At 39.1% G+C, this 21,278-nt stretch overlaps 1 protein-coding gene across 1 annotated transcript in view; it reads right to left on the reverse strand.

Moving 5' to 3' along the window:
• Positions 1-3,644: 3,644 nt before the first annotated feature.
• Positions 3,645-21,278, reverse strand: part of mdga1 (MAM domain containing glycosylphosphatidylinositol anchor 1) — a 164,693-nt gene continuing 147,059 nt past the window's right edge. The window contains exons 23-24 of the transcript XR_013298099.1: positions 17,332-17,500; positions 3,645-3,767 (exon numbers count right to left, since the gene is read on the reverse strand). The gene's annotated coding sequence lies outside the window, so the exon portion shown is untranslated. The remainder of the gene's footprint in view (positions 3,768-17,331; positions 17,501-21,278) is intronic.

Below are 21,278 nucleotides of genomic sequence, written 5' to 3' on the forward strand. Positions count from 1 at the left end.
TATTTTTGCCAATCTGATTTTGACATTTAAAAGTGGTAAAAAAAAACCGAGTTTTACAAAAGAATCAAAATTTGTCATGTGATGCCACTATAAATGATTAATTTGATTTTCTTCTTGTAAATCAGTCCCAATTTAATGACCAAAACTGGTAATGTCTTATACTCCAAAAATAGCCCTGCCAGTCCCCCGAAAACATTGATTAAATATCGATAACAAAAATAAATCTCCTCCTGTGGATTTAAACCAAAACTTAATTTGCAGTCTTTTCAATTTGCTAGAAAACTACTCTAAGAATATTTCCATCTTTAGTTTACTCTAGATTCTTTCATGGATTACTGTATTGAAATATTAAATTCTTACCTGTACTAGTTGGCCATACGCATTTTTGAATTCAACAAAATCTGGACAATGCTCATCCTCCATATTTGAAACAGATGTTTCCCTGTGAGACCAAGAAGATCAGAAAGAGAGAGTCAGGGACTTTACGCATCAACATTGAATAATTTCCATGTTAGGAAGGTGTTGCCTTAGGTTGGTCATTTTCTTTAGCGAATTAATGATGCAGAAAAGTGCTGTAAAAATTTGAGCAGTCTGTATTACTATGCTGTAAAAACTATACTGATGTATTTCTTATTGCTCTGCCTCTATCTTCGGGGAATATTGAGGTACTTTTATTTGTGCTGGAAGTTGTCTTTACATTGCATTTTTACCCCGTCTTTGCTATGCACTGCTATATTTATGTTTGTCTTATTTTGTTTCATATGCATTTGGTGAATTGGGAAAAGCCCAAATTTAGCTAAACTAAGCTGGACTGTGGTTTCTACACAAGAGATGTGACCTAGAATAATAAAACGTTACGCTTCACTTTTGTCTTTTGCCTCATTTGAGCCCTGTAGTGATATTGTATATAAGCTAGTCCTGTTCAAAATTGTTTAAAATATTGTTAAAGCGCCTATTAAAAGTTTTGGAAAGACTATTTTTGCCTGTACATTCTCAGAGAGTTTTATGATGGTGACAATTTTAGTCAGGAAGGAAAAAAAAAAAATCAGCTTAACTTCAAATTGTTTGTAACGACCATATGAATCATGACACGGCAGCCTTTTTCCACAGCTGTTTTACCTGCATGATCTGTACCAAATTATTGTAAGTAGGTGGCTAGGAAAAACTCAATATAATTTTAATTTTGATCAAAATTTGGTCTAGGCAGAAGACTCTACTCTACTGAAGACTGTTCTAGTTGGATCGAGTTTTAGTTTACAGAGATATCTGTTTTAGTAACTTGGTCATGAAGTGAAAAGAGATTGTTTTTGTTGAACATTTAATGATCCAAGCAAGCGTTTTTCTGGCTGTCTAATGACTCCCCAGTGTATTTTTATCACTTAGCTTAAACATCATGGGTCTAATTTGGGCGCAACGCTTATCAGAATTCAGCTACCGGATCATTTTGGGTTCCCATTATTTTAAAAGGCAATTACGCCGTGTGATAATCACTTTAATGGACAATTAAGGGAGACTAACTTCATCATGGTATAATTGGAGAATGACTCCAGCTAATAGGCAAGAAATGCTGTTGCCTGGGGCACTACCTCGCAGTGCATTTCAAAAGGACGTGACCACTTTGAATTTGTGATATATTCACGCAGATTTGAGTATGAAAATGTGGGACTCAAGTGAGTTATGCAATACGTCCAATAGTTAGACATTTTCTCCTTGACTAGAACATAATAGATTAGAAGGAGGTACACAAACATCATCCAATGGGGCTATCTTTGCGTCCCTCTGGAGAGTACGATCAAATGACAAAGCCTTCTTCAAAGCGGATTCCCAACTTTAAATAGGAAACAGTGTTAGCGCTTATTGCGTTCCAAAAGAGGATATTTTTATGACTAGGACAATTTCTATACAATAATATATAGATACATGGTATTTTACATGTTGTACGTTTGCTCTACAGCAGGGGTGTCCTGACCCAATTTCAGTGGGACTTGAAACCTGCTAGTTTGGGTTCCTTTCAGGCACATTCCTACAAATAAATTAATTCTACCTTAATTTTGATAAGAAGGGACCACATGTATTATGTCACAGATGATTCAAAAGACAATTACATTTTAATGTCATTACAGGTAGCCACCAGCTCTGGTCAAATTAGGCCTAACTATAACTCATTCATTTTCTGAACTGCTTATCCTCACAAAGGTCGCGGAGCCTGTGCTAGCTAACTAAGAGCAGTCCATCTTGAATTGGTGGCCAGCCAATTGCAGGGCAAAAGGACAACAATTTACAATGGGTAATTTAGAGTGATCAACCAGCCTACTCCGCATGTTTTTTGTACGTGGGAGGAAAGCGGAGTACCCAGAGAAAACCCCCACAAGCTCAGGGAGAACATGCAAACTCCACACAGCGTGGACCCATCTGGAATCGAACCGTCAGCCCCAGAACTGTGAGGCCTACACACTAACCACATGTCCGCTGAAATAGGAGCTACGTAGTGTCATTTCCAGATTGAGTCCCAAGAGTAAAAAATCCTTTTTCTGGCAGCATAACTGTTAACAATCAAACAATGCCTGCTTCCTGTGCTGCTGCAGTCTTTTAGACTTGAGTCATTATGAGTGTGGTCAACAATTGCATAGCTGCTTGAAGTACGACTACAACTCATGTTATCCCCCATTTTGAAACTTCAATCTTCACCCTACAGATGGTATTATCCACTTTTCCTTCTTTCAGTGTTATTTCCCCCACAGGTTTTGCTCTTCACACTCTTTCTCCCTCCCATCCCTGAGTACCACCTCTCGCCTCTCATCCCCAATGCGCTGCCTCAGCAGCACCCATGGGAGCAGGTGGAAGAGAGACGACGCTTTCCTTTGATTGCTGCTTGGCTGCGGGCATTCTTGGGGCAGGAGCCCTGTGCCGCGTCAGTCTACTGGATCTTCTCGTAAATAATCCCGACTGGGGAAGGAACAGAGAAGCTCTGGAGGGGAAGAAGGGGGGAGAGTCGCATGCGCGTTCTACTTTTTTGATTGCAAGTGCTGGGATATCAGATACCTTGGCCATCAAGTCACACCTTTCATTTTGAGTGGTCGGCAGGGAAAAAAGTGACTCTGCTGACTTGCGCAAAAATTGCATTTTTCAGCCAAAAATATTGGGCTTTTATTTCTGCAGGATGGAAAGCCGTGTCATTTTCAACCTCACTAACAGGCATTTTTAAAGGAGGCTTTTAGAATTAGTAAGCTTCTCCCAGGCGTAGAAAGCACATAGATTTCAAGCACCCCAGTAAAAAAATGTTGTTTAATAAAGTGTAAAGACACACAATTTCAGTTTTTCCAATGTGCAATAGTGGAGACGTGTAAAGAAAAGCCAGAATTTCCTGAAAATAGGTGAAATAGCCCTGGTCAGACTTATTTAAATGCTGTGTCTATTTCAACCAATTAAATGCGAGTATTTCCGATTGGGCTGCCTACTCCTCACGCATTGGCTACCTGCTGTAGTAGTCCTGAATGTTAAAGAAACAAAATTTTATGGACGCATCAAGTGACACTCAGATGAATCTGAGAAGTACAACAATGTAGGATGACCCCAAGCTTCTTTTGCTGGCCATATTCAATCATATTTTAGAATATGATGTGGGGAAACAAAATCTTATCTCACCGTTCTGGGATCTAGGGTTAGGTCCTGGTCCTTGGTATTCCTGTGCAGAGTTTGCATGTTCTCCATATGCCGGTGTGGGTTTTCTCCAAGTATTCTGGCTTCCTTGCACATTTTAACAACATCTAGTTAGGTAAAAAGAACACAAATTTCTCATTAGGTTTGAATTTGAGTGTGAATGGTCGATTGTCTATAAATGCCCTGTGTTAGGCTGGCGAGCAGTACTCCGCCTCCCGCCCATAGTTAGCTGGGATAGGCTCCAGGATCTGAGCAACCCTCGCGACGATGACAGGTACAGAAGATGAATGAATGAACACCGCACACAATGTTTACTTTACAGAAGAAATACAGAATACACTGAGCCATGTTTGATGGACCCTGGCCTTGACCTGAATGAGAAAAACACAAGTCGTTTTCTGTATCCATAGCAAACTCCGCGTGGACATTTTTCATCCCGCAAGAATTCAGTACATTCCACAGGCGTCACCTCAATCATAGGACCTGCTGGCCCCGAGAAAAGCAAATGTGAGCCACAAGTGAGAAGTGTCATCAGATGAGCTGCTGCTGACATCTCATCAGCTCACACAAACTTCAACTTTGCCTCTTGCAGACAGAAAAGGTCACCAGCGGCGCGAGGTTTCTTAAGCTCACATTTTTCACACCCACATCTTTCTCTTCTGTCCAGTTATGATTTGGAAATTACACCCTGTTCTTGCTGTGCAGAACCATCGCAGCCAGGTGCCATTTATTAAGCGGAATATTTGTATTTACTGCAACTAACGCTATAAATATACCGAAGTTTCAAAATATTGCCATGTCCGATTTTAAAGTGTTTTTGGCTTTAGTTTATTTTTTTGTTAGTTTTCCGAGCAGTCATGGAGCTGTCTAGTAATTCCTTCAATTCACCCATGCAAAGGCAGGCTTTATACCATTTAAACAAATATTTTATGGGGTTTATGATTGTATCATTGCCTAAAATCAGCAGGGATTGGCTCCAATGCACAAAATGGGAACAACATGGAGCCCAAAGGTATGTGGATCCAAGACCCTACCTCCCATTGATGTATATTGTAAATAATTGATTAAACAAATGAAATGACAGGAGTGGCCCTGCTCTGCTACTAATACTTGGCAGGCAGTGGCACCATGCGGTTTGTATTTGACAAGAATCTGTAAATGTGTGCTTTACAAAGCACTTTTAACACGGCTCGTTTCTAAGATATTGGTGAAAATCCAATGTATATTAAGAGCGAGACTTGTCATTGTAAAGCCTAAAGCCGAAGAATGAAGGAGTCAGCAGAGAGCTGTGGTTCCTCTTTATGAGCCCACTGTCTTTACGAGCCAGGTGTTATGCCAGGTTTTTTTTACAAGGCCTTTATCTTTTACCTCTTCATTTTCAAAAAGCCTTCCCCACCATTTGGAAAGATGTGAGTTTTTTTGTTTGAATACATTACCTAAACACATCCAAAGGTTTAGAGCATATGATCTTATCATAGAAGATAAAGCAGGCTATAACTGCAAGTGTCAAGTCATATTTTGCAGCGTGAAGCTAGTCTCTTGCTTTTCTATGAATATAACCCTTGTTGTCATTCTTTCAGTCGGGTAACTAACATCGTCCAGACTTCATAAAATATTAGTGAACAAGATGAAGTACAAATTTGGGAAAGAAATTACACTATTTCATGGGTAAGTGGGTAAACTGCTGTTGTCCAGACTGTAGCACAATTTGTGTTTACTATGGAGGAAGCCTAGGCTTTGTGTTTATACACTGGAAATGATAAAGATTATATACTTTAAAACTGGCTATAAAATGGGTTTCTCCATCCTGCATCAATCGCAGCTGTACTGATTATACCTTTCCTGTTGTAGCAATTGTTACGTTGTTCATGGAGGTCAAAACATAACCCTTTCTTAACCAGGCATGGTTGACATTTACAGTATTTCTAAAAACTGAAAATACTAAAGACTGAAAATAACATTTTATAGGTTTTGGCATTTGATGCAGGACTCCTAATTAAACATCTCCTCTGACTATCCACTTACAATTTAATTCACAATTGTGACGAGCGTGCCAGAGTGTCAGCGTTCTAAATCAGCAGAAATAAATATATGGCCATAACAATATTAAATGGATTAGCATTGGTATTCCCAGCTCCGCTCATGCTTTGTGATTTACAGATATAAAGAACTGCATACATAAAATTGTCTTCTATCACAGCTCACTTAATTAAGTGAGCACTTATAAAAGGGAATTTACATAAGCTAAAAAGCAAGGAGTAAATCAAAAAGACTTGAAACGTTGCACCCCAAAGAAGTGATGGGGACACTTGTCATCTTATTTCAGGTTCTGGATCAGTTTTGAACAATGACCTCACATCTAATACTGCTGCTGCCAAATGTGTTTCTGTGCCATCCAGGCTTCTATAGATAAGCAGTAATTTAAGAATTATGACTTCACTTTCAGGATGTTACTCTGGAAAAGTTAGTTTAAATGCTTATAGTCCAAAAAGTCACACTTCATGAGTACATTAAATGATGAGCCCATCACTATGATGATAATAGAACCATATTTGGCACTGCTTCCTTATCCATTTAAAACTAGCCAGTAATAAACCTTTTTCTCCTTTTTTTATTTGCAAACTTGGACACTTACTGGCGAGTTGACGAAATGTACAGACCAATGACGTGGAGCGCAGCTTCCTCACTTGATTTTACTCAGCCATTAAGGTCAGTGCCATAATGTGAGAAAAGCTTTTTCAATGAACACAACCACTTCAAATTGGAAGTACTAAGAAAACACACCATCCAGGCAGAATACGTTTACAAGAACAATTTTATAGAAAGACAAACTAGAGCGCCCCTTTCTGGCAGGAGAAACTAAAGTTAAGTCAGTTATGCTGAATATGGGAGACGAAGAAGGTGTTTAGATACATCCTGAATTCATTTCATGTGACACAGTGACTAGGACTACTTAAATATTCATTTACCTCTGCCCTGCTTATGCTCACCTACCATACCAAAGAACAATTTAGACCCTGCATGTTTTTGGAATGTAGGAAGAAACAAGAGTACCCAGAGAAAAACCACTAAGGCACAGGGAGAACATGCAAACCCCACACAGTAATGTCGGACCTAGGGATTGAACACTTGACCTAGTGCTAACTAAACATTCATTCATTTATTTTCCGTACTGCTTATCCTCTATCCTCACCAGGATCATGGGGGGTGGTGGAACCTATCCTAGCCAATTATGGGCACCAGAATTGGTGGCCAGCCAATCACAAAGCCCAAGGAGACGGATAACCAATCACATTCACACTCATACCTAGGGGTTATAATACAATAAATAGTTATGATAACCCAGATCTGCAGCGTAAAAGCCATTGTTCCAAACTGGATCTTTTACACTTTGGGTTGAATAGCGCTGATCTACACCATCAGAGTGGCCAAAGCACTTTACAGTAGTGACACTCACCCATTCATATACACATTGGGGGCAATTTAATGCTCAGTATCTTGCCCACAGACACTTTGACAGCTGACAGGATTGGGACCGCTGACCCCCGTCGCTGGACGGCCAGCTCTACCAACTTTGCCGCTCTGTAATACCGGATCACTTGCCACGCTTTCCCCTGTGTGCTGTTTGTATACCAAGTAAGGATGTATTATCCAAACCCACCCCATCGGCTCTCTCCGGGGAACTTAGGGAGGGCAGTTTGCTAAGTAGCAAACCTGTGTTCTGTCAGGTGTCATTAAAGTCCAGTGGGAGTCTGAAGGGAACTGTCACAGTGAGGAGTAATGGTTGTCTTCTTCACTGATTGCTCGCAGGGATAGAGTCAGCACAAACACCAAATTAGAAGTGACACTTTGATGGAACTGAAGCAAGAGGCACAGCTGCTCACCAAAGTTAGACAGAGGATGGGAGTGCATGAAAAGCAGAAGATCAAAGGTGCCTTCAGTCAAATCAGATGTAAACGGATTCCAAATAAAGTGGACTATGTACAGTACACTCGGGTAAAAGACTCAGGAATATTCTGCTACTATGAAGTTCAAACACTTCTGTTTGCTGTTGGATTACAAAAAGGTTGAGCTGATGTTACATTCTCGTACTATTAGTGGATTTTATTCATCTTAATATTATTCAGCAACTTATTAGAAGTGACATTTTCAAATCTTCTTATGCAATGAGAATACACGCAACACGCAAACATCGTCAAGGGAACAACAACGCCACGCTGTCAGCTCTGGTCGTGACAAAAAAAAGGAATTGCTGCAATTTGCTGGCCACCAAATCAGGGTGTTCGCCGCCTGGTGCTCGTAGTGGGCTGGGATAGACTCCAGGACCCCCTTAGGAGGATAAGCCGTACGGAAAATGAATACATAAAAATGAATTGTTCTGATCTGGTGTTGACCCGCTGCCAGTAATCTCATTAAACAGTTTTTTCAGCAACTACTGAAACGTCAAAGTGGGCTTACAGCTTGAAAAAAATATTAATATTCAGCTACGCGGTGTATGTTTAGTATATTATAATCACACCGCTCAGGCCTGGAGGAAAACAACAAACTGGATTAAATCTTACTGTCGTACCATGGCGATTGATGTATTCAGCACCCCTGATGTGAATCAACATTTTGACAGTCAAAGCAAAGAACAACCTCCGGCACCATTATGTGGCAATTAGCAGAAAACACAACTCAATTTCAAAGAGTTATAAGACAAAATCGGGTTCTTAAATTGGCTCATATTCATCTTCCGGCTGGGCAGTTCTAACTCAATATCTTTCAGTATCTTGAACAAATAATTGCTGGCTATTTCGGATGACTGAGCTTTGACTGGTACTTAAATGGCCGAGGCCTTCATTAATAAAATTGCCTCCATTGCAATGAGAAAATGAAATAAAGCAGTTAGAACTGAGGAGAAAAGTAGTAGTAGTAGTATTGTCTTTGTCCATTGTTGACTGTGGTAAAAGAAGAGGCACTAGACCAAAAGGTTATGACATTTTGGAAAGACAAGAACAGAGACTATTCATAAGTCATCATATCTCTTGGGAATGTTCGCAACGCACTTCCAAGGTTGTCTGCTCTGCTTTTAGGTTCAACAGAGTGGCAACTAGGCTTTGACAGCATCATTTGCCCCGGCGGAACCTACGTGCGTCGGTTCCTGCTCAGGGAAGCGTGGGGGACATTAAAAATGAATCGATCGATACATAAGAATACACGCACCTCCGGCTGTCTGTTTTGATGCGGAGAGCAAAGGAAGCAGTGAAGGATAAAAGGTTGGAATAATATGGAGACTACTTTGAGATGCACGGACAGGAAAACTTTGGACGCTTCATGATGGCTTTTTAGGGCTTGACTCCAGGTGAGTCAGATAGGCTGTTGTGTAACAATTGTGTTGAATGGTCACTTGCCCTAAAGAGTTTAAAGCAGGGGTGTCAAACTCATTTTTTATCGCGGGCCACGTGGTAGTTTCAATTACATCTGGAGGGCCGTTATGTCTTCCAACTAGGCTGCCAAAATTAATCGATTAATAAATTGACAGCTTTCTTGATCGTGCTAATCGATAGATCATTTTTGGACATTCAAATTAGTAAAAAAAATTGCAATTATTGATTTAAAATGAGGAAACAGGAAATAATCTACATTCTTCATTTGAATTTCATCATAAAACAGAAAGTTGGCACTCAACATTTACATTCTCGGGCCACACAAAATGATGCGGTGGGCCAGATTTGGCCCACGGGCCGCCACTTTGACACCTGTGGCTTAAAGGAATGACAAAGGGCGAATTTACTGGTAATTAATTGTTGAAATCAAAAGTATGAGCCTTTTTGACCCTTGATCTTTTTCTTTTGAACTATTCAAAAGGTCTAACGTTTATAATTAAAGACTCATTGACATTTCGACATGACACTTGAAGAGGTCATAAATGGAGAAGGGAAATCATAATTATTATTATTCTGACTCAATTAGACACCATTTCTCCGCTAATCCAGCCAACATTACCATCCTTAAAATATCGCTTGTTATATGAATTATGCCGATTGATGGTTTTACATTTTTATTGCCTCATGAAAATTCCTTGTTTATGCATGCATATCTTTGCCCTGTATGAATAGTTATCAAAAGATCAATTAACATATTTGTCCTACTACTGCCTGAAAATTCCAATACAGCCAGTATGCTTTTACTTTCTTTTCTTTTTAAGGTGATTGCCTTTTTAAGTATAGTTTATTTTATATTTTATAGGATAACTAAGGCATTTTTTTTCTTTTGGAATCCACTTGTTTGTTTTTTCCTCTCCACAGCTTTTCTTGATATTGTTCTTTTCATGCCAACTGATTATTTTTTGACAACTTTGGTTCAGGTGTTTCACTACATCAAATGTGAAAAATAAGATAAAGTCAAGGTGGCAATATTCATTATTACCACGTAGTTTTCACTCTAAAGTTGATAATGAATATTGCCAGTTTAAATCCTTTGAGCGTATGGGCCAAAACACCGGTGCAATTTGCATTCCCATGAGAATAAATGTACAACTTCCTTAAAAAATTAACTATGATACAAATCTGTCTAAAGACTGTCTTTCTGTCCATAGTCAACAAAAACATTTGGCTTTACCATGGGTTAAAAGAGATTTGCTGCAAGTACCACATCATTTACCATAAAATATAGTAGTAAACGGTACTAATAAATATAATATTTCAATGAAACTTTCTTCCAAGCAATTGTAATTCATTGACATTGTCAATCTATAAAGTCATCGCAGACAATGTAACTGCCTATCCTCCCTTTAGATCTTATTATTTGCATATATAGTCAGCATAACATACTCAATTCTTCGACTTTTGTTCTATTATTGACGCATCCCCGCATTCTATCTGTTACAGAGTGGATATCCTTGAAATGCATTCTGTTCATTGAAACAGTCGCAAAAGAAAATTTAGCTCATAATACAAACATGTATCAACAACAGCAAAGATGATGTGCCCAATTATGCCAGGCTTAAACCACTGAAAACGCAATGAGATAAATGTGATTACATTTTTTTTCTCTAAATTATTTCTTATGATTTGCGAGGGCTCGCTCTGTTGTACCTTTCCCAGTTTGCATTAGCAGTATTTCATCACTGACCTTCTGAAGCTCTTTTGACTCATGCCTTGGGGATGAAAAATTCACTTTTGAGAAATCGCTTCGCCCTTCACCTTGGCTTAAAGGTGAACATTCAGCTAGAGAGACATGCTTGTTTTTACTACGTTTGTCTACACTGTTTTGACAGATGATTCTTAAGGATGATGATTGCACTACACACCGTGGAGTAACAGCTCTGACAATGACAAATCCATTACCATTAACCCGACCTCCAATGGACTACAATGAACCTTCTATAGCCTTGCTTCCAAGAACTCATTTTCTATAAAAGAAATGATTTGGTTTGACTGACGGATCACTCATCTCTTCCCAGTGTGCCGATGTGGAAGATTGTCACAATGCCTGTTACAAAGGCGACCGGTCTCTGACCTTGGATTAATGTCAACAATCATTGATTCAAATAAACATACCGATGAAGATGACACTTTTCATCATTTTGAGGGGATTAAAAAAAAAATCGCTAACCCAGTACAACATAAGCTAGTCTGTCTGAAATCAGAAGAGTGCCACACTAGAAACTTCATCTAATCCCCTACTATTACACCCACCATCCTGATAATAACAGTTAAATCCTATTATGTACGGCGTCTTTATCAAGCAGAGAGTTTAGTCATTTAAAAAATGGATGCTGAATGCGCCAATAAAGAATTAAGGAATGAAGCGGAATTCCCGATCCCAGGATGGTCCGTGTTTCTGGAAGCTGCATAAAAGTGATCTTCCACACTTGGTTATTCAGCTACACGGGTTGAAGTCCAAGTAATTAGCCTCTGCCCCACAAAAAGATATGTATGATTGGACTGATGCTTCTCAGTAAGTGTTAACTGGCAGTGAAACCTCCACTTAGGATGTCAAGAGGCTGTTTGCTTTTTATTTTTTTTGCCGGAGCTGTCACCACCGATGAGCCGTGGGTTGTGGCAACAAAAGTGGAGTGAAAGCGATGATAATACGCTGTCAGTCAACTCTTTCTTAAAGTGTGTCATATGAAGCCCATGCGAATATCAACGTGCTCACAAACAGTCCAGATGCTCTAACTGCAGTACAGATTGAAATGAGATCAGGAAAATACTAATGTATTACTGGTTAGCGATGTCATTCAGTCAGCACCCAAAACGGATGTTAATGCACACCAAGCTAAGCCTAACATGTCATCGGCTCAATTGATCTGGTGGTGTGGGCCAGATTAGAGAGACATTTTGTATTTTTTGCAAGAATGAAGCAGCAGATGGTATTTATACGACCTTTAAAAATAGCAGACAAATGAAAAAAAAGACTAGCGTGCCGCCTTTTTTAAAATGAAAATTGTTGATTGAAATTTAAAACTGTTGTGCACGTAAGGGCCACCGTAATTATAGACATTGGACAGAGGAGTCCACCTGGGTTCATCCTTTTTAATCCATTTGTGCCCCCCCCCAAAAAAAAATGCGGCTCACATCAAACACAATCATTTTTATCATTTGGTTTTCTTATCTCCTAGTCGTAATCCAGGATGAAATTTGGGCACACGGCAGTAGCGTGGCAGAAAAAAAACGGTGTCACCTGTTCTCTAATCCTCGACAGCCGAGAATATTAAATGTTAATCCCCAGAAACGGTGACAATAACGGGGAAAAATGGATAAAAAAAGAGAGAAGAATATTTGAGGAAAATGACTCTGTTCCGCATTTAAAAAATATGCATGCACAGTTGCATAGTTCTACTGTTCCCCCATCCCCCTTTATTAACTGAAAAAGTCTAAGATTATAATTGGTCCTGCGTTAGGAGTTTTACACATTCATAGCGATTTTGTATGCACTCAACAGCTGTTTTAAAATTAAATGCAAAAAATGGGGTAGCAAGGAACAAGTTGTTTAGTCTGTGGCAATTTTTATCATCACTGAATTGTTTGATTCGACTTGGAAAGAAATCACTTGAATGAGTAAGGAATTGAAAAAGAATCTGACATAATAGATGAATGTGAACATTTTCATACAGGCAAAAGACAAGTGATAAGAAGAAGTAAAGCCCGCCTAACTGTGTAGGAGTAAAAAGCAGCTTGGGATGGGACGAACATGGCAGATCAAGGCTCAGCTAAGCGAAGCAGCGTACAAGCGGCTGCAAGACAAAGACCAGTTGTCTACTGAGTTACTTGTTGCAGAGCAAAAACATCAGAAAGAGAGAAGAAGAAAGACAGAACAATTGCGCTACGTACAGAACTCTGTTAATTCTACAGAGACAACGCTGATTTATTTCATTCTACAATGGTGACTTGAGGAACAAGCCTTCTTTTACGACTTATATGAAGATAAAAAAAATCTGCATGTGGTGTATTTCAAAGAAATATATACATTCAGCTTTGGCTAAGAAGTATTTTTGGCTTGATGCTAAAAGGCAACAAAACACAGACTGATTAAAGAAAAGCATCAATGTTGCGTGTTATTTCATCATAAACACGGTGGCAACACATGTAGGCAGATGATGCCGTTGTTTGAAAATCCAAATCCAAATGTTTTCAATCCCAATTTGACCCCCTAACCTGAGTTTCAAATTCTTATTATTAACAGTAACTTGGGTTCAAAACCCCTCTTTGGAACAAAAACCCTAATTTGAAAAGTTTGAAACCCTAAACCAGTTTGAGTCTCTAGTTTGAAACCCCACTTGAGTTTGGAACCCTAACTGGAAATCCACACCCTGGTTTGAAACCAAACCCTAAACCATATTTTCCTAACCCAACTTTCTGTCTGGAAAGTACAAGAGATTTTTAGAGGATGCAAACGCAGACAGAGATGTTCCCAATAGAGATTCAAACCAGTACCACCCTAAAACAAGGTGGACATGCTGACCTCATGCCCCAAAATGTGGGGCCGTGGCCGTCTATTTCCTTGTAAACGGCATGTTAGCGCATAGGCCATTAGCCTGTTTGTAAGTGTCTCACACAACACTCAATCGCCTTAATTAGAATGCGCGACTTGTTGGTTGAATCTAAACTCACTGATCCATTCAAGCCTAAAGGGGAGCAAATTGTGATTAGTTGCTAATAGACACTTTTGCACCATTAACCCGAATAAATCAACATAAACAAGGCTCTGTGTAAAAACGATTATGTTCCCAGGACTTTTTATGTATTCTTTCCTTCTCCTTTTGTTTCACGTTACCGTGCAGAATGATAAATGTGTGAGCGAACTATGAATTGGTGTGACAAGCAATAATACTGCGAGGAATGTTAACAAACACTGTTGTCTGGGTAATTTCCCATTTTTTTTGTTACGCTCTCCAAGCTTATATACGTAAAGATTCGACAGGAATGCATCCCGGACTTTAGTTCCCATCATCCGCTCTGACGATGTGAATATGTTATGTAGTCATCCTTCAGTTCACCTGGGCGCCGCTACATCTGCCTTTTTAATTGCCTGCGTTTCACTCCCTGCAGTGAAATTCAACACCTCATTAAAAGCTTCAGCGGAACCTGAATCATTCACTGAGAACAGGCAATTAAAGAGGCGTTGGCATGGAGCGCTGTTGGCTGATGTATCGATTGACTTGCTGTGCTTGGATGAGTATCTGTCTCGCATCCATTTTCTTTTTGTTGTATTTCTATATGATGATAAATAATGCACTCGTGAGAGGGCGTCATTGTTTGCTTTTCTGAGTTAAGACAGCAATTAAGACCTCTTAGTTATATAACAGATACTAAATGGAAATGCTCTCCTACCTTTTCTGGATTTGTGACATTCATGCTTGAACTGTTCAAAGTGTAAAGGTTTACAACTAATAGAAATATATTATGAGGCTCCACCGGCTGCCAGAATTGTCCTGTAAATATGTATCAAATATAACAGCATCCAATTCAAGACGTTTTTAAGGAAATTCTGAGTTATTGACTATGGTTTGCTATTGAAGATTTGGGTTGTTAAATGAGTTATGTGTTATAGTTTTCATCTGCCCCCACGTCATTTATTGATTCCACGTGTTTAAAGGTATAGAGAATAGCTTGAGAAAATCCATTGATGTTCTTTAATGCTTCACAGCTTGAGGAGCGTTTCGGATAATTCAACACATTTGCGCAAGCCGGGTTTGTTTTAAGATGAATTGCCGTCACATTTGAGTAGGATCTGAAACCGCATTAGTCTCAAAGATACTGTACGTGTTTTGCCTGAGAAATTGCCGATCGTTTAGATTATTAGCAACAGTGTGAAAAATGAACGGATAGATCATCCATGGCTCTTAGACCTCTGAAAATAAGTTGTCTGGCTTCCATAAACTGGCCGGTGAACAGCGAGGGACGTAATAAATTAGCGATTTTCTAAGTGAATTAAATTAGCACTGGAACATAATTTTGGCACTCCAATTGGCTTTGAAATGTATTCCTCTCTGACTTACGGGCTGTATTTTCCGAGGATCCCGACTTAACTGGGCACCAATGATCCAACATGAAATCCGTTGTACAGCTCCATAACAAAATAAATAGCCACGGCCTGAAAAACTGTGCCATGTTCCTGTTTGCTGTGACTAAAGCACAGCGCTTAATTTGAGCAGCACTCCAGCAAAGATGATTAATGGAATACGTATGCACTCTGATTGGTTCTCACGGGTGATTTAAAGGTATAATAATCCTTTACAATATTGCTCTGTGGTTTGCAGACCATTAAAATAACAGCGAGTGTGTCAGAGGAACACAAACAGTTCATTTAAAAGAGATTGCTGGCCAAGTGTTGGAACTCCAAGGCGGGCACTGGGGAGTCGCTGCTAAGGTGTCACTTCTTTCACTGTATATACGTACATGGAAGATGAATGGGAAGCATTTACTGTGGCCCATATCTCACCCGCCAAGGATAATTCACTTTCATGCATACCACTTAATCTACTGCGCCTAGATACATTTGCATTGCAAATGAAAATACTTCACTTTGACAATTGTTTTACCACGCAAAAACAGAGTGTTTCCGTGATCAAAAGCTGAGCGAGGGAAATGTTTACGGCTGACGTTTAAAATATATAAAAGACATGTAGCTCATTTTGTCTTTCGGGCTGGCATTGTTTACAAATTTAGAAATAACCTTGTTGTGTCACGTGCTGGAAAACAGTCCATCCAAAAATAGGACAACACATTTTTGCTAAGCTACTTATTTTAATATACAAACCAGGCAATCCTAGCTCAACCTTTCGAACACCTTTTTAGCAGCGGAATCTTGAATTCAATTACTACATTTGTTTTTCATCAGTTTTTGAGTTTATAGTGCATATTTTGAGACAAAACTAGTTAGACATTAACTCTGGTCAAAACTTCGGAGGATTTCAAACGGATGTTTCAATACTTTGTTCGTTTCAAACTAGGAATAAAGCAAAGGTTCTAAATAGGGCTCATTATTTTTTCCACCATAGATTGGATGATATTTCTCTAGAGTGCGCAGACATCGGAAGCATCATGTAGATTCTCAAGCTTGGCTGCCGTTGTAATTGCTTCATTTATCACAATTTTATTGTCAAAGGAACCTAACTACAAGTCGTGCAATCAATGCATGGAGCAATCCAGGCTTTAATCACTTTCATTTGCGCACACCATCTTTCCTCGCAGCCGACAACACAAGTAAAATGGATGTGTTGATTTTGACATGCGCAATACACAATGAAAATACACATTTAGAATGACAGAAAAAAAGCCTGCAGCAGCTTTGGTTCTATATGTTTTGTTTCTGCATCGGTGCTTTCCAACTGTCAATATTAGTCTCCATTAGCTTTCTGCATAAGTCTTGATAGCAACTGTGTTTGCAATAGACTCACATTGTCCAAACAAGATTAAATGTGTATGCAAAAGAAGGACTTTTTAACAGGGAACATTGTTGTAGTAATCATGGTGAGAGAGGGCCACAACAATTTAAATTTGAGAAAAAAGTTTGAAGCTGTGTTATGCTTGCTCTTTGGTGTTTTATCTGACACAACGTGTACTTCAAGTGGTCATTGTCAGTTGTTTGGAAAGGAAAATACTTTCATTACAAGCGAAGGGGAAAATAAGCAGCCTATTCCACCTGACATCGGGCGAAAGGCAGACTACACCCTAGACTGGTTGCCAGTTAGCCGTACGGCACAGAGACAAACGAACATTGGCACTCGCAATCATACTGGCATCAGCAGGAATCGAGCCCACGCTTGCCCACACCGGAGTCGCGCGAGTGAACCACTACGCCATCAGGCGGCTTGACTTTAGATTTCTTTAGATTGTGTTAAAAAAAACACATCATCAATTCATATACATATTTATATCTAAAGTTCATATATCACTAATTATTTATGTCTACAATGTATTTTCCTGTGTCTGTATTCTCACCTTGCTACTGCAACAATGAATTTCTCAAGTACGGGGTGAATAATCTAAGAATCTATAATCTAATTTGATGGTCATTTTTCATGCAGACAATGGTGAAATCTGTTTAACATCAAAAACCTAAAATAAATCGACCACTTATACTTAAACTAAACATCTATACGGGAATTAAATAGTGTATAATTTGCCCACAGCCATATTGGTCAGAATATTTACAGCTACCCTGGGAATTACATAATACCTTGCAGTGTGAGGAGAGACTTCATGCCGAAACTGGTGTCTTGTTCATCACTTAAATGAGGATGGAAAGGTCAAATAGATTCCCCGGAGAACTCGCAGGTGTCACAGTGAACTTCATTCGAGCCTCACACGATGCTTCATGGCCATCACATGAGCAGGTTGCACCTCTCCTATGACAAAAAGCAGACATTCAGAATTAGTATCACTTTGGGGCTCCCAGGTAAGTGTGTGTAATTGAAGATACCCGCAGCAAAAGGACAACATTGCAGGAAAAGGTTGTCTCTAGGCTACGGCGTCTAAAAGTGTGTCATATAATCTATCTAACACAGGGGTGTCCAAACTACTGCAGCCTGCTGTACACTATTTATGGGCCCGCAGAAAATTCTGACAGTATCTCTGCACAGGAGGCTTGAGTTCAGCCTACTTTGTTGCACTTCTTGAACACTAGATGACGCGAGGCAATTAAGCAAGGCACCTCCAGTGAATATTTGGGAAAAAAATGAAGCTTCATTGCAAATGAACAAGCTTCTACATGTTTGTTTGTGCAATCTCACACATAAATCGTGACGAAAGTAGCCACGTAACACTGGCGACCTTATTTCTTGTCTTTGAATCTGCAAGTTTATGAACTGACAGCGAATTAGAGCGTTACTGTAGTTTGATAGAGTCGTCCGAATGTGAGCTTATAACTCAACGGACGGTCCAATTTCCAAAAGTTGCAAGGCAAGCATGCGTGACAAGAATCAAGGAGCACGTCAATAAGGCAGCTCTCGGAAAAGTAATGGCTGTCTGTGCTCATTTTGAAGGTGACTTTGTTTTACTAATGGCCGTCACAAGGCCCTGCGTTGAAACTTGAATTGATTTGCACTCACATTTTTTCCCTCTTGCTCTTAAGAGCCATGCATCAGTTGGTGGTGCGCTTACGCCAACGCCAAGGTCATTTTCAACGCAAGAATGATGGAGTCTGACATTAAACCAGTTGCCTGCAAATGGGCAGATGCTTTGCTCTGGAAAGTGGCCTGCCAAGTGTCTGCTTTTATCACCTCGCGGGGCTCTATTGAGAGGAGTTGGCAGACTTGCGCGGGGAAAGCCCCCCCGCATTTAGTCGGTGCTCACGCGCTCTTCTGCATGATTATTTAGCGCACAATGGACACTTGGAGCAGGACAAGTCTATTAAGCACTCAACCTCAAAGGTGCAAGCGTGGACTGCATATCACACAGCTGCTACAACATGGCGTATCACATTTTTTGCGAACATATGGGTTGTTTTTCTTTTATTCATCTACTACTAACACTCATGCCCACACGGACCTGATCTCATAACATTTACAACTTCATTGTATTATAGTTTTTAAAAAAAAGTCATGTTACAGCAAATGTATCATCAGTTTTTTGCTCTAATTTCCATTAAAACATTTTTTTAAATGTAATTTTGGGCATTAAGGAGGTCAATAGATTATTTGATGATTTGACTTTAGAAACTCCAAATCATGAATGGAAGATGGCTGCATGGTTCTTTAAAAAAACAAGTAAAATTGTCATCCATCCCAAGATGATGCTGAACGTCAAATTGTGTGACATCCAATATTTTTTCTGCTCTGCAAGCATTTAAAAACAATGAGTTAAGCAGGTTATGATCAAGCCATGATAGCAATGACTTTACTTTTAAGTAAGTGACAGTATTTTGTATTAGTATGTGGTCTTACTATAGTATCAGCATCAGAATTGCTTTTGGAAGCCAAACAAAATTATCAGTTGGAACAATGAAACTAATCTAGATCAAATAATATTTTTTAAAAAAGATATTTTTGGGGCAAACAAAAAAAACACGATATTTTTGGGCCCGTCTGTCCTGCCCTAGATTGTAAATTACCACTGCAGTTAAACATTGAGAATAAAACGGGACTTCAATGATAATGATTAAATCAAAGTTAAAAGTTTACTCTTCCAAAACATTAAATAGAACTGACGATGACAATTCCAAGACAGGTAATGAGCCTTTCTGATTTCCTGAGAAACAAATACAGAAGCAAATCATGCAAGTGTACTTAAGCAATTGACTGGGGAGAGCCCACAAGTGTTACTTTTACTTCACTTTGAGAGTCACTGTCTGACCTTTTAACATTCTATTTTAGCCACACCTTTTATTTCACTTTTCCCCCTTAAAATACTTTCGTTTTGCCTTCTTTTTCTGTGCCAGCATGTGATAGGTGACCTCCTTTGTTTCACTCCAGCAGAAGGTAGCTTCACTCAGAGGAGGCACAAAAGCAGACATAATGAGAGCTGACTTTTGGAGGTCGGGAAGCGCTCAAGTCTCTGTTATCAACTGCTTTCTGTTTTGTCAGTGGAAGAGCAAAAGAGGCAAAAGATTCCTTTATCTGCTGTCTGGCCAGTTGAAACATATAGAAAAATACTTCAAATATCTGGAAGCTTTGCTACAATGGCGAAAGCAAGAAAGGAGGAGGAAGGAAATGTTTTGGGGTCAGATTATATTATATTTTTTAAAATAAGAATACAAATAATGCTACTAAAATACAAAAAAATAGCACCGTTTTTCGTGATGTACCGCAAAAAAACGCGGAAAATGGGGGAATACTGAAGTAACCATAATTATGATATATATATAATTTTTAACGATTAGGGGATACAGCTTTTTTTCTAATGCTTGATCCAATTGTTGAAATATTACTAATTTAATTTAAAAAAAAGGTCAAAATGAACTACGACCACTCCTATTGGTTAACTCCTAACCTAGAGCAACAAGTCTGCAAATAATGAATGCAATTAATCATCTCTAACAAAGAAAAGGCAATTTTAGTTTGTGGTCTCCTCAGGAACAAGAAGATCAAGAACAAAGTAAGCAAATTTTTGAGACCTCCACATGGACTTATTGGTGCCATGTTGCCGGTAAGTTACGAGATAACCCATAGGGGGCAGCCATCAGCCTGTAGTAGCACACACATGCTTGTTTTCGTTCTTTTTTTTTCTTCGAGTCTTTCAAATAATATGATTTTGTCATGCAAAAAAACCACATAAAGCGCATTCTTTATAAAAGAACTAACAGTAATAAGAAAAAAAAAGTCCTTTAAGATCCAAATAAAGTGAATGACCTGTTGAGGCCACTTCATATCCTGCCCTAACTCTATTAGTGAAGGCAATAGCAGGGCAGATGGGGGAAAAATAACTTGGGTGAGACCAAAGACCTGCTGTGAACTCAATAAGGTTCAGGTAAGACCGTTATTATTAAAGAGGCAGCCCAGTTATACTTGGATTAGGCAAAGCCAATCATAACCAGCTCATCTCATCACGTGTGTGCACGTGTGTGTGTTTGTGGTTATCTTGGGTCTAAACTGATTGACTGTGACGTTGGTTCATAACCCATGTCGAATCTAAATCATTCGCTTTTGTTGCATGAGTGGGTCCAACTATTAGGAACAGCTGAAAATGTGATGCAGGGAATCTCACGTGGTGCTTTGTTTTTCGATTTATTTCGTCTACAATGATTTTCTGTGGAAACAAATTGACATAAAATTAACAGCTGGCAAAGCACCTTAACATTTTTAGGTTTATTTAAAGAATTTCATTTTTTTTAACGAGTGGATTCCTGGCAACGACCCTTAATTTGGTTTTGATTTGTTTTTATTTGACCGCGTGTGGTCAAAGAAGGAATGACAATTATTTCAATTGAACCCAAAGTTTGCATTTGTAAAAATGCAATCGATAATTGAATCGAAAGGACAATATATTCATTATAATTAGATACAAACATTTGTTGTGACATTAAAAATATGGTACTCGGCCATTTGGTCGGCGGACTTTTGGTCGCCGGACGTTTGGTCGCCCGGAAGGTTATTGATAATTACCATTTAAAATTGTTGCTCAAATTCCCTAAATACTAACTGCAAATTATTATTTAGTCATACTTAATGCCCTATTAATTATTAGGCT

The sequence above is a fragment of the Stigmatopora argus genome, chromosome 2 (assembly GCF_051989625.1).
Source record: "Stigmatopora argus isolate UIUO_Sarg chromosome 2, RoL_Sarg_1.0, whole genome shotgun sequence".
Classification (NCBI taxonomy): domain Eukaryota; kingdom Metazoa; phylum Chordata; class Actinopteri; order Syngnathiformes; family Syngnathidae; genus Stigmatopora; species Stigmatopora argus.